At 76.6% G+C, this 12500-nt stretch overlaps 12 non-coding genes across 12 annotated transcripts; all 12 read left to right on the top strand.

Moving 5' to 3' along the window:
- The first annotated feature begins 63 nt into the window (after positions 1-63).
- LOC136140072 (5S ribosomal RNA) lies at positions 64-182 on the top strand. Its single transcript, XR_010657569.1, has one exon. It is a non-coding gene; the product is annotated as a 5S ribosomal RNA (ribosomal RNA).
- Positions 183-1152: 970 nt separating this feature from the next.
- LOC136140061 (5S ribosomal RNA) lies at positions 1153-1271 on the top strand. The gene has a single exon (XR_010657558.1). It is a non-coding gene; the product is annotated as a 5S ribosomal RNA (ribosomal RNA).
- A 924-nt stretch (positions 1272-2195) lies between these two features.
- LOC136140050 (5S ribosomal RNA) lies at positions 2196-2314 on the top strand. The gene has a single exon (XR_010657547.1). It is a non-coding gene; the product is annotated as a 5S ribosomal RNA (ribosomal RNA).
- A 966-nt stretch (positions 2315-3280) lies between these two features.
- On the top strand, positions 3281-3399 carry LOC136140037 (5S ribosomal RNA). Its single transcript, XR_010657535.1, has one exon. It is a non-coding gene; the product is annotated as a 5S ribosomal RNA (ribosomal RNA).
- A 969-nt stretch (positions 3400-4368) lies between these two features.
- LOC136140026 (5S ribosomal RNA) lies at positions 4369-4487 on the top strand. Its single transcript, XR_010657524.1, has one exon. It is a non-coding gene; the product is annotated as a 5S ribosomal RNA (ribosomal RNA).
- A 974-nt stretch (positions 4488-5461) lies between these two features.
- LOC136140015 (5S ribosomal RNA) lies at positions 5462-5580 on the top strand. The gene has a single exon (XR_010657513.1). It is a non-coding gene; the product is annotated as a 5S ribosomal RNA (ribosomal RNA).
- A 924-nt stretch (positions 5581-6504) lies between these two features.
- Positions 6505-6623, top strand: LOC136140004 (5S ribosomal RNA). Its single transcript, XR_010657502.1, has one exon. It is a non-coding gene; the product is annotated as a 5S ribosomal RNA (ribosomal RNA).
- Positions 6624-7547: 924 nt separating this feature from the next.
- On the top strand, positions 7548-7666 carry LOC136139993 (5S ribosomal RNA). The gene has a single exon (XR_010657491.1). It is a non-coding gene; the product is annotated as a 5S ribosomal RNA (ribosomal RNA).
- Positions 7667-8636: 970 nt separating this feature from the next.
- On the top strand, positions 8637-8755 carry LOC136139981 (5S ribosomal RNA). Its single transcript, XR_010657480.1, has one exon. It is a non-coding gene; the product is annotated as a 5S ribosomal RNA (ribosomal RNA).
- Positions 8756-9724: 969 nt separating this feature from the next.
- LOC136139969 (5S ribosomal RNA) lies at positions 9725-9843 on the top strand. The gene has a single exon (XR_010657469.1). It is a non-coding gene; the product is annotated as a 5S ribosomal RNA (ribosomal RNA).
- Positions 9844-10815: 972 nt separating this feature from the next.
- LOC136139958 (5S ribosomal RNA) lies at positions 10816-10934 on the top strand. Its single transcript, XR_010657458.1, has one exon. It is a non-coding gene; the product is annotated as a 5S ribosomal RNA (ribosomal RNA).
- A 924-nt stretch (positions 10935-11858) lies between these two features.
- On the top strand, positions 11859-11977 carry LOC136139945 (5S ribosomal RNA). Its single transcript, XR_010657447.1, has one exon. It is a non-coding gene; the product is annotated as a 5S ribosomal RNA (ribosomal RNA).
- Positions 11978-12500: the final 523 nt, after the last annotated feature.

The following is a 12500-nucleotide window of genomic DNA, read 5'->3' as shown; positions in this document are numbered from 1 at the left end:
GGCCCTAAGGCGCCAGCGCCAGCGCAACTGGGCCTCAAGAGGCAGCCCGCGGTCCCCGCCCCCGTCTACGGCCATACCACCCTGAACGCGCCCGATCTCGTCTGATCTCGGAAGCTAAGCAGGGTCGGGCCTGGTTAGTACTTGGATGGGAGACCGCCTGGGAATACCGGGTGCTGTAGGCTTTTTGCCTCCCGCTCCGCCTTCTCCTTTACTCGCCCGCGGGCGGTGGCCGCCGGCTCCGCCCCCGCCGGGCCCCGCTGCAGGCCCCACCTCCTCAGGCCCCTCCCACCACGGCGCGCGCGCGCGTGTGTGTGTGTGTGTGTGTGTGCGTGCGCGCGCGCGCGGGTGCGCCGGAGGGGCCGCTCCCCGCCGGCACGGACGGCCGGGCGGCCAGAAGGCGGCCCCGGAAGGCAGCCGCACCCCGGACGCTCCCGGGGTGGCTGGCCCGGACCCAGAATCCGCCGCGGGCCCGGTTGCCGTCCTTTCGGCCAGCGAGCCCCTCGACCTGCACCTGGCCGCCCCCACTGGCGCCCAGCCCCGCTGCCGCCACCTGTGCGCCGGTGTGTCCCGCCACAGCTCCCTCCGGCAGAAGCCCCGCCTCCGCCGTGTCGCCGCGGCCGGGTGCGGGAGCGGGATCGAGGGCCGGGGCCGCTTCCCCGGGCCTGCCGGCCACCAGGGGCGGGCTCCTGAGCTCGGCGGGTGGTGTGCGGGCAAAGGTGGCCTTGCCGGGGCTGAGGGGCCGTGGCGACGCAATGGTGGCTCCCAGTGGCTTCGGGTCAGCTGCTGTCGGGCAGCAGGGCCGGCCCGGGCTGCGGCCGGGCTGCGCCTAGCGCCGCGTGGGCGGGCAGGGGCGATGCCCCAGGGACCGCGGGCCCCGGGCCCCGAAGCCTCCGGTGCCACGTCCCTGTGAGCGACGTGCGGGATGTTGGGCGGGGCGCCAAGCGCCGAAGGGTTTGCTGGGTCACGCCCGCCCTCGGCTGGGAGGTGGTGGCCAAACCCTCCGCCACCGCCCGATACACGAGACGTCCGTTCCCCCTGCCTGGGCGGGCGGCGGGGTCCCGCCGGGGCGGGCTGACCGCCGGGCTGGCTGGCCTTAAGGCGCCAGCGCCAGCGCAACTGGGCCTCAAGAGGCAGCCCGCGGTCCCCGCCCCCGTCTACGGCCATACCACCCTGAACGCGCCCGATCTCGTCTGATCTCGGAAGCTAAGCAGGGTCGGGCCTGGTTAGTACTTGGATGGGAGACCGCCTGGGAATACCGGGTGCTGTAGGCTTTTTGCCTCCCGCTCCGCCTTCTCCTTTACTAGCCCGCGGGCGGTGGCCGCCGGCTCCGCCCCCGCCGGGCCCCGCTGCAGGCCCCACCTCCTCAGGCCCCTCCCACCACGGCGCGCGTGCGCCGGAGGGGCCGCTCCCCGCCGGCCCGGCCGGCCGGGCGGCCAGAAGGCGGCCCCGGAAGGCAGCCGCACCCTGGACGCTCCCGGGGTGCCTGGCCCGGACCCAGAATCCGCCGCGGGCCCGGTTGCCGTCCTTTCGGCCAGCGAGCCCCTCGACCTGCACCTGGCCGCCCCCACTGGCGCCCAGCCCCGCTGCCGCCACCTGTGCGCCGGTGTGTCCCGCCACAGCTCCCTCCGGCAGAAGCCCCGCCTCCGCCGTGTCGCCGCGGCCGGGTGCGGGAGCGGGATCGAGGGCCGGGGCCGCTCCCCCGGGCCTGCCGGCCACCAGGGGCGGGCTCCTGAGCTCGGCGGGTGGTGTGCGGGCAAAGGTGGCCTTGCCGGGGCTGAGGGGCCGTGGCGAAGCAATGGTGGCTCCCAGTGGCTTCGGGCCAGCTGCTGTCGGGCAGCAGGGCCGGCCCGGGCTGCGGCCGGGCTGCGCCTAGCGCCGCGTGGGCGGGCAGGGGCGATGCCCCACGGACCGCGGGCCCCGGGCCCCGAAGCCTCCGGGGCCACGTCCCTGTGAGCGACGTGCGGGATGTTGGGCGGGGCGCCAAGCGCCGAAGGGTTTGCTGGGTCACGCCCGCCCTCGGCTGGGAGGTGGTGGCCAAACCCTCCGCCACCGCCCGATACACGAGACGTCCGTTCCCCCTGCCTGGGCGGGCGGCGGGGTCCCGCCGGGGCGGGCTGACCGCCGGGCTGGCTGGCCCTAAGGCGCCAGCGCCAGCGCAACTGGGCCTCAAGAGGCAGCCCGCGGTCCCCGCCCCCGTCTACGGCCATACCACCCTGAACGCGCCCGATCTCGTCTGATCTCGGAAGCTAAGCAGGGTCGGGCCTGGTTAGTACTTGGATGGGAGACCGCCTGGGAATACCGGGTGCTGTAGGCTTTTTGCCTCCCGCTCCGCCTTCTCCTTTACTCGCCCGTGGGCGGTGGCCGCCGGCTCCGCCCCCGCCGGGCCCCGCTGCAGGCCCCACCTCCTCAGGCCCCTCCCAACACGGCGCGCGCGCGCGTGTGTGTGTGTGTGTGTGCGTGCGCGCGCGCGCGGGTGCGCCGGAGGGGCCGCTCCCCGCCGGCACGGCCGGCCGGGCGGCCAGAAGGCGGCCCCAGAAGGCAGCCGCACCCCGGACGCTCCCGGGGTGGCTGGCCCGGACCCAGAATCCGCCGCGGGCCCGGTTGCCGTCCTTTCGGCCAGCGAGCCCCTCGACCTGCACCTGGCCGCCCCCACTGGCGCCCAGCCCCGCTGCCGCCACCTGTGCGCCGGTGTGTCCCGCCACAGCTCCCGCCGGCAGAAGCCCCGCCTCCGCCGTGTCGCCGCGGCCGGGTGCGGGAGCGGGATCGAGGGCCGGGGCCGCTTCCCCGGGCCTGCCGGCCACCAGGGGCGGGCTCCTGAGCTCGGCGGGTGGTGTGCGGGCAAAGGTGGCCTTGCCGGGGCTGAGGGGCCGTGGCGACGCAATGGTGGCTCCCAGTGGCTTCGGGCCAGCTGCTGTCGGGCAGCAGGCCCGGCCCGGGCTGCGGCCGGGCTGCGCCTAGCGCCGCGTGGGCGGGCAGGGGCGATGCCCCACGGACCGCGGGCCCCGGGCCCCGAAGCCTCCGGGGCCACGTCCCTGTGAGCGACGTGCGGGATGTTAGGCGGGGCGCCAAGCGCCGAAGGGTTTGCTGGGTCACGCCCGCCCTCGGCTGGGAGGTGGTGGCCAAACCCTCCGCCACCGCCCGATACACGAGACGTCCGTTCCCCCTGCCTGGGCGGGCGGCGGGGTCCCGCCGGGGCGGGCTGACCGCCGGGCTGGCTGGCCCTAAGGCGCCAGCGCCAGCGCAACTGGGCCTCAAGAGGCAGCCCGCGGTCCCCGCCCCCGTCTACGGCCATACCACCCTGAACGCGCCCGATCTCGTCTGATCTCGGAAGCTAAGCAGGGTCGGGCCTGGTTAGTACTTGGATGGGAGACCGCCTGGGAATACCGGGTGCTGTAGGCTTTTTGCCTCCCGCTCCGCCTTCTCCTTTACTCGCCCGCGGGCGGTGGCCGCCGGCTCCGCCCCCGCCGGGCCCCGCTGCAGGCCCCACCTCCTCAGGCCCCTCCCACCACGGCGCGCGCGCGCGTGTGTGTGTGTGTGTGTGTGTGCGTCCGCGCGCGCGCGGGTGCGCCGGAGGGGCCGCTCCCCGCCGGCACGGCCGGCCGGGCGGCCAGAAGGCGGCCCCAGAAGGCAGCCGCACCCCGGAGGCTCCCGGGGTGGCTGGCCCGGACCAGAATCCGCCGCGGGCCCGGTTGCCGTCCTTTCGGCCAGCGAGCCCCTCGACCTGCACCTGGCCGCCCCCACTGGCGCCCAGCCCCGCTGCCGCCACCTGTGCGCCGGTGTGTCCCGCCACAGCTCCCTCCGGCAGAAGCCCCGCCTCCGCCGTGTCGCCGCGGCCGGGTGCGGGAGCGGGATCGAGGGCCGGGGCCGCTTCCCCGGGCCTGCCGGCCACCAGGGGCGGGCTCCTGAGCTCGGCGGGTGGTGTGCGGGCAAAGGTGGCCTTGCCGGGGCTGAGGGGCCGTGGCGACGCAATGGTGGCTCCCAGTGGCTTCGGGCCAGCTGCTGTCGGGCAGCAGGGCCGGCCCGGGCTGCGGCCGGGCTGCGCCTAGCGCCGCGTGGGCGGGCAGGGGCGATGCCCCAGGGACCGCGGGCCCCGGGCCCCGAAGCCTCCGGGGCCACGTCCCTGTGAGCGACGTGCGGGATGTTGGGCGGGGCGCCAAGCGCCGAAGGGTTTGCTGGGTCACGCCCGCCCTCGGCTGGGAGGTGGTGGCCAAACCCTCCGCCACCGCCCGATACACGAGACGTCCGTTCCCCCTGCCTGGGCGGGCGGCGGGGTCCCGCCGGGGCGGGCTGACCGCCGGGCTGGCTGGCCCTAAGGCGCCAGCGCCAGCGCAACTGGGCCTCAAGAGGCAGCCCGCGGTCCCCGCCCCCGTCTACGGCCATACCACCCTGAACGCGCCCGATCTCGTCTGATCTCGGAAGCTAAGCAGGGTCGGGCCTGGTTAGTACTTGGATGGGAGACCGCCTGGGAATACCGGGTGCTGTAGGCTTTTTGCCTCCCGCTCCGCCTTCTCCTTTACTCGCCCGCGGGCGGTGGCCGCCGGCTCCGCCCCCGCCGGGCCCCGCTGCAGGCCCCACCTCCTCAGGCCCCTCCCACCACGGCGCGCGCGCGCGCGCGTGTTTGTGTGTGTGTGTGTGTGCGTGCGCGCGCGCGCGGGTGCGCCGGAGGGGCCGCTCCCCGCCGGCACGGCCGGCCGGGCGGCCAGAAGGCGGCCCCGGAAGGCAGCCGCACCCCGGACGCTCCCGGGGTGGCTGGCCCGGACCCAGAATCCGCCGCGGGCCCGGTTGCCGTCCTTTCGGCCAGCGAGCCCCTCGACCTGCACCTGGCCGCCCCCACTGGCGCCCAGCCCCGCTGCCGCCACCTGTGCGCCGGTGTGTCCCGCCACAGCTCCCTCCGGCAGAAGCCCCGCCTCCGCCGTGTCGCCGCGGCCGGGTGCGGGAGCGGGATCGAGGGCCGGGGCCGCTTCCCCGGGCCTGCCGGCCACCAGGGGCGGGCTCCTGAGCTCGGCGGGTGGTGTGCGGGCAAAGGTGGCCTTGCCGGGGCTGAGGGGCCGTGGCGACGCAATGGTGGCTCCCAGTGGCTTCGGGCCAGCTGCTGTCGGGCAGCAGGGCCGGCCCGGGCTGCGGCCGGGCTGCGCCTAGCGCCGCGTGGGCGGGCAGGGGCGATGCCCCAGGGACCGCGGGCCCCGGGCCCCGAAGCCTCCGGGGCCACGTCCCTGTGAGCGACGTGCGGGATGTTGGGCGGGGCGCCAAGCGCCGAAGGGTTTGCTGGGTCACGCCCGCCCTCGGCTGGGAGGTGGTGGCCAAACCCTCCACCACCGCCCGATACACGAGACGTCCGTTCCCCCTGCCTGGGCGGGCGGCGGGGTCCCGCCGGGGCGGGCTGACCGCCGGGCTGGCTGGCCTTAAGGCGCCAGCGCCAGCGCAACTGGGCCTCAAGAGGCAGCCCGCGGGCCCCGCCCCCGTCTACGGCCATACCACCCTGAACGCGCCCGATCTCGTCTGATCTCGGAAGCTAAGCAGGGTCGGGCCTGGTTAGTACTTGGATGGGAGACCGCCTGGGAATACCGGGTGCTGTAGGCTTTTTGCCTCCCGCTCCGCCTTCTCCTTTACTCGCCCGCGGGCGGTGGCCGCCGGCTCCGCCCCCGCCGGGCCCCGCTGCAGGCCCCACCTCCTCAGGCCCCTCCCAACACGGCACGCGTGCGCCGGAGGGGCCGCTCCCCGCCGGCCCGGCCGGCCGGGCGGCCAGAAGGCGGCCCCGGAAGGCAGCCGCACCCCGGACGCTCCCGGGGTGGCTGGCCCGGACCCAGAATCCGCCGCGGGCCCGGTTGCCGTCCTTTCGGCCAGCGAGCCCCTCGACCTGCACCTGGCCGCCCCCACTGGCGCCCAGCCCCGCTGCCGCCACCTGTGCGCCGGTGTGTCCCGCCACAGCTCCCTCCGGCAGAAGCCCCGCCTCCGCCGTGTCGCCGCGGCCGGGTGCGGGAGCGGGATCGAGGGCCGGGGCCGCTTCCCCGGGCCTGCCGGCCACCAGGGGCGGGCTCCAGAGCTCGGCGGGTGGTGTGCGGGCAAGGGTGGCCTTCCCGGGGCTGAGGGGCCGTGGCGACGCAATGGTGGCTCCCAGTGGCTTCGGGCCAGCTGCTGTCGGGCAGCAGGGCCGGCCCGGGCTGCGGCCGGGCTGCGCCTATCGCCGCGTGGGCGGGCAGGGGCGATGCCCCAGGGACCGCGGGCCCCGGGCCCCGAAGCCTCCGGGGCCACGTCCCTGTGAGCGACGTGCGGGATGTTGGGCGGGGCGCCAAGCGCCGAAGGGTTTGCTGGGTCACGCCGGCCCTCGGCTGGGAGGTGGTGGCCAAACCCTCCGCCACCGCCCGATACACGAGACGTCCGTTCCCCCTGCCTGGGCGGGCGGCGGGGTCCCGCCGGGGCGGGCTGACCGCCGGGCTGGCTGGCCCTAAGGCGCCAGCGCCAGCGCAACTGGGCCTCAAGAGGCAGCCCGCGGTCCCCGCCCCCGTCTACGGCCATACCACCCTGAACGCGCCCGATCTCGTCTGATCTCGGAAGCTAAGCAGGGTCGGGCCTGGTTAGTACTTGGATGGGAGACCGCCTGGGAATACCGGGTGCTGTAGGCTTTTTGCCTCCCGCTCCGCCTTCTCCTTTACTCGCCCGCGGGCAGTGGCCGCCGGCTCCGCCCCAGCCGGGCCCCGCTGCAGGCCCCACCTCCTCAGGCCCCTCCCAACACGGCGCGCGTGCGCCGGAGGGGCCGCTCCCCGCCGGCCCGGCCGGCCGGGCGGCCAGAAGGCGGCCCCGGAAGGCAGCCGCACCCCGGACGCTCCCGGGGTGGCTGGCCCGGACCCAGAATCCGCCGCGGGCCCGGTTGCCGTCCTTTCGGCCAGCGAGCCCCTCGACCTGCACCTGGCCGCCCCCACTGGCGCCCAGCCCCGCTGCCGCCACCTGTGCGCCGGTGTGTCCCGCCACAGCTCCCTCCGGCAGAAGCCCCGCCTCCGCCGTGTCGCCGCGGCCGGGTGCGGGAGCGGGATCGAGGGCCGGGGCCGCTTCCCCGGGCCTGCCGGCCACCAGGGGCGGGCTCCTGAGCTCGGCGGGTGGTGTGCGGGCAAAGGTGGCCTTGCCGGGGCTGAGGGGCCGTGGCGACGCAATGGTGGCTCCCAGTGGCTTCGGGTCAGCTGCTGTCGGGCAGCAGGGCCGGCCCGGGCTGCGGCCGGGCTGCGCCTAGCGCCGCGTGGGCGGGCAGGGGCGATGCCCCAGGGACCGCGGGCCCCGGGCCCCGAAGCCTCCGGGGCCACGTCCCTGTGAGCGACGTGCGGGATGTTGGGCGGGGCGCCAAGCGCCGAAGGGTTTGCTGGGTCACGCCCGCCCTCGGCTGGGAGGTGGTGGCCAAACCCTCCGCCACCGCCCGATACACGAGACGTCCGTTCCCCCTGCCTGGGCGGGCGGCGGGGTCCCGCCGGGGCGGGCTGACCGCCGGGCTGGCTGGCCCTAAGGCGCCAGCGCCAGCGCAACTGGGCCTCAAGAGGCAGCCCGCGGTCCCCGCCCCCGTCTACGGCCATACCACCCTGAACGCGCCCGATCTCGTCTGATCTCGGAAGCTAAGCAGGGTCGGGCCTGGTTAGTACTTGGATGGGAGACCGCCTGGGAATACCGGGTGCTGTAGGCTTTTTGCCTCCCGCTCCGCCTTCTCCTTTACTCGCCCGCGGGCGGTGGCCGCCGGCTCCGCCCCCGCCGGGCCCCGCTGCAGGCCCCACCTCCTCAGGCCCCTCCCACCACGGCGCGCGCGCGTGTGTGTGTGTGTGTGTGTGTGTGCGTGCGCGCGCGCGCGGGTGCGCCGGAGGGGCCGCTCCCCGCCGGCACGGCCGGCCGGGCGGCCAGAAGGCGGCCCCAGAAGGCAGCCGCACCCCGGACGCTCCCGGGGTGTCTGGCCCGGACCCAGAATCCGCCGCGGGCCCGGTTGCCGTCCTTTCGGCCAGCGAGCCCCTCGACCTGCACCTGGCCGCCCCCACTGGCGCCCAGCCCCGCTGCCGCCACCTGTGCGCCGGTGTGTCCCGCCACAGCTCCCTCCGGCAGAAGCCCCGCCTCCGCCGTGTCGCCGCGGCCGGGTGCGGGAGCGGGATCGAGGGCCGGGGCCGCTTCCCCGGGCCTGCCGGCCACCAGGGGCGGGCTCCTGAGCTCGGCGGGTGGTGTGCGGGCAAAGGTGGCCTTGCCGGGGCTGAGGGGCCGTGGCGACGCAATGGTGGCTCCCAGTGGCTTCGGGCCAGCTGCTGTCGGGCAGCAGGCCCGGCCCGGGCTGCGGCCGGGCTGCGCCTAGCGCCGCGTGGGCGGGCAGGGGCGATGCCCCACGGACCGCGGGCCCCGGGCCCCGAAGCCTCCGGGGCCACGTCCCTGTGAGCGACGTGCGGGATGTTAGGCGGGGCGCCAAGCGCCGAAGGGTTTGCTGGGTCACGCCCGCCCTCGGCTGGGAGGTGGTGGCCAAACCCTCCGCCACCGCCCGATACACGAGACGTCCGTTCCCCCTGCCTGGGCGGGCGGCGGGGTCCCGCCGGGGCGGGCTGACCGCCGGGCTGGCTGGCCCTAAGGCGCCAGCGCCAGCGCAACTGGGCCTCAAGAGGCAGCCCGCGGTCCCCGCCCCCGTCTACGGCCATACCACCCTGAACGCGCCCGATCTCGTCTGATCTCGGAAGCTAAGCAGGGTCGGGCCTGGTTAGTACTTGGATGGGAGACCGCCTGGGAATACCGGGTGCTGTAGGCTTTTTGCCTCCCGCTCCGCCTTCTCCTTTACTCGCCCGCGGGCGGTGGCCGCCGGCTCCGCCCCCGCCGGGCCCCGCTGCAGGCCCCACCTCCTCAGGCCCCTCCCACCACGGCGCGCGCGCGCGTGTGTGTGTGTGTGTGTGTGTGCGTCCGCGCGCGCGCGGGTGCGCCGGAGGGGCCGCTCCCCGCCGGCACGGCCGGCCGGGCGGCCAGAAGGCGGCCCCAGAAGGCAGCCGCACCCCGGAGGCTCCCGGGGTGGCTGGCCCGGACCAGAATCCGCCGCGGGCCCGGTTGCCGTCCTTTCGGCCAGCGAGCCCCTCGACCTGCACCTGGCCGCCCCCACTGGCGCCCAGCCCCGCTGCCGCCACATGTGCGCCGGTGTGTCCCGCCACAGCTCCCTCCGGCAGAAGCCCCGCCTCCGCCGTGTCGCCGCGGCCGGGTGCGGGAGCGGGATCGAGGGCCGGGGCCGCTTCCCCGGGCCTGCCGGCCACCAGGGGCGGGCTCCTGAGCTCGGCGGGTGGTGTGCGGGCAAAGGTGGCCTTGCCGGGGCTGAGGGGCCGTGGCGACGCAATGGTGGCTCCCAGTGGCTTCGGGCCAGCTGCTGTCGGGCAGCAGGGCCGGCCCGGGCTGCGGCCGGGCTGCGCCTAGCGCCGCGTGGGCGGGCAGGGGCGATGCCCCAGGGACCGCGGGCCCCGGGCCCCGAAGCCTCCGGGGCCACGTCCCTGTGAGCGACGTGCGGGATGTTGGGCGGGGCGCCAAGCGCCGAAGGGTTTGCTGGGTCACGCCCGCCCTCGGCTGGGAGGTGGTGGCCAAACCCTCCGCCACCGCCCGATACACGAGACGTCCGTTCCCCCTGCCTGGGCGGGCGGCGGGGTCCCGCCGGGGCGGGCTGACCGCCGGGCTGGCTGGCCCTAAGGCGCCAGCGCCAGCGCAACTGGGCCTCAAGAGGCAGCCCGCGGTCCCCGCCCCCGTCTACGGCCATACCACCCTGAACGCGCCCGATCTCGTCTGATCTCGGAAGCTAAGCAGGGTCGGGCCTGGTTAGTACTTGGATGGGAGACCGCCTGGGAATACCGGGTGCTGTAGGCTTTTTGCCTCCCGCTCCGCCTTCTCCTTTACTCGCCCGCGGGCGGTGGCCGCCGGCTCCGCCCCCGCCGGGCCCCGCTGCAGGCCCCACCTCCTCAGGCCCCTCCCACCACGGCGCGCGCGCGCGCGTGTGTGTGTGTGTGTGTGTGTGCGTGCGCGCGCGCGCGGGTGCGCCGGAGGGGCCGCTCCCCGCCGGCACGGCCGGCCGGGCGGCCAGAAGGCGGCCCCGGAAGGCAGCCGCACCCCGGACGCTCCCGGGGTGGCTGGCCCGGACCCAGAATCCGCCGCGGGCCCGGTTGCCGTCCTTTCGGCCAGCGAGCCCCTCGACCTGCACCTGGCCGCCCCCACTGGCGCCCAGCCCCGCTGCCGCCACCTGTGCGCCGGTGTGTCCCGCCACAGCTCCCTCCGGCAGAAGCCCCGCCTCCGCCGTGTCGCCGCGGCCGGGTGCGGGAGCGGGATCGAGGGCCGGGGCCGCTTCCCCGGGCCTGCCGGCCACCAGGGGCGGGCTCCTGAGCTCGGCGGGTGGTGTGCGGGCAAAGGTGGCCTTGCCGGGGCTGAGGGGCCGTGGCGACGCAATGGTGGCTCCCAGTGGCTTCGGGCCAGCTGCTGTCGGGCAGCAGGGCCGGCCCGGGCTGCGGCCGGGCTGCGCCTAGCGCCGCGTGGGCGGGCAGGGGCGATGCCCCAGGGACCGCGGGCCCCGGGCCCCGAAGCCTCCGGGGCCACGTCCCTGTGAGCGACGTGCGGGATGTTGGGCGGGGCGCCAAGCGCCGAAGGGTTTGCTGGGTCACGCCCGCCCTCGGCTGGGAGGTGGTGGCCAAACCCTCCGCCACCGCCCGATACACGAGACGTCCGTTCCCCCTGCCTGGGCGGGCGGCGGGGTCCCGCCGGGGCGGGCTGACCGCCGGGCTGGCTGGCCTTAAGGCGCCAGCGCCAGCGCAACTGGGCCTCAAGAGGCAGCCCGCGGGCCCCGCCCCCGTCTACGGCCATACCACCCTGAACGCGCCCGATCTCGTCTGATCTCGGAAGCTAAGCAGGGTCGGGCCTGGTTAGTACTTGGATGGGAGACCGCCTGGGAATACCGGGTGCTGTAGGCTTTTTGCCTCCCGCTCCGCCTTCTCCTTTACTCGCCCGCGGGCGGTGGCCGCCGGCTCCGCCCCCGCCGGGCCCCGCTGCAGGCCCCACCTCCTCAGGCCCCTCCCAACACGGCACGCGTGCGCCGGAGGGGCCGCTCCCCGCCGGCCCGGCCGGCCGGGCGGCCAGAAGGCGGCCCCGGAAGGCAGCCGCACCCCGGACGCTCCCGGGGTGGCTGGCCCGGACCCAGAATCCGCCGCGGGCCCGGTTGCCGTCCTTTCGGCCAGCGAGCCCCTCGACCTGCACCTGGCCGCCCCCACTGGCGCCCAGCCCCGCTGCCGCCACCTGTGCGCCGGTGTGTCCCGCCACAGCTCCCTCCGGCAGAAGCCCCGCCTCCGCCGTGTCGCCGCGGCCGGGTGCGGGAGCGGGATCGAGGGCCGGGGCCGCTTCCCCGGGCCTGCCGGCCACCAGGGGCGGGCTCCAGAGCTCGGCGGGTGGTGTGCGGGCAAGGGTGGCCTTGCCGGGGCTGAGGGGCCGTGGCGACGCAATGGTGGCTCCCAGTGGCTTCGGGCCAGCTGCTGTCGGGCAGCAGGGCCGGCCCGGGCTGCGGCCGGGCTGCGCCTATCGCCGCGTGGGCGGGCAGGGGCGATGCCCCAGGGACCGCGGGCCCCGGGCCCCGAAGCCTCCGGGGCCACGTCCCTGTGAGCGACGTGCGGGATGTTGGGCGGGGCGCCAAGCGCCGAAGGGTTTGCTGGGTCACGCCGGCCCTCGGCTGGGAGGTGGTGGCCAAACCCTCCGCCACCGCCCGATACACGAGACGTCCGTTCCCCCTGCCTGGGCGGGCGGCGGGGTCCCGCCGGGGCGGGCTGACCGCCGGGCTGGCTGGCCCTAAGGCGCCAGCGCCAGCGCAACTGGGCCTCAAGAGGCAGCCCGCGGTCCCCGCCCCCGTCTACGGCCATACCACCCTGAACGCGCCCGATCTCGTCTGATCTCGGAAGCTAAGCAGGGTCGGGCCTGGTTAGTACTTGGATGGGAGACCGCCTGGGAATACCGGGTGCTGTAGGCTTTTTGCCTCCCGCTCCGCCTTCTCCTTTACTCGCCCGCGGGCGGTGGCCGCCGGCTCCGCCCCAGCCGGGCCCCGCTGCAGGCCCCACCTCCTCAGGCCCCTCCCAACACGGCGCGCGTGCGCCGGAGGGGCCGCTCCCCGCCGGCCCGGCCGGCCGGGCGGCCAGAAGGCGGCCCCGGAAGGCAGCCGCACCCCGGACGCTCCCGGGGTGGCTGGCCCGGACCCAGAATCCGCCGCGGGCCCGGTTGCCGTCCTTTCGGCCAGCGAGCCCCTCGACCTGCACCTGGCCGCCCCCACTGGCGCCCAGCCCCGCTGCCGCCACCTGTGCGCCGGTGTGTCCCGCCACAGCTCCCTCCGGCAGAAGCCCCGCCTCCGCCGTGTCGCCGCGGCCGGGTGCGGGAGCGGGATCGAGGGCCGGGGCCGCTTCCCCGGGCCTGCCGGCCACCAGGGGCGGGCTCCTGAGCTCGGCGGGTGGTGTGCGGGCAAAGGTGGCCTTGCCGGGGCTGAGGGGCCGTGGCGACGC

Source organism: Phocoena phocoena, chromosome 19 (assembly GCF_963924675.1).
Source record: "Phocoena phocoena chromosome 19, mPhoPho1.1, whole genome shotgun sequence".
In the NCBI taxonomy this organism is placed as follows: domain Eukaryota; kingdom Metazoa; phylum Chordata; class Mammalia; order Artiodactyla; family Phocoenidae; genus Phocoena; species Phocoena phocoena.
The sequence above is the reverse complement of the archived record's forward strand: the minus strand, read 5'-3'. Positions and strand labels throughout refer to the sequence as shown.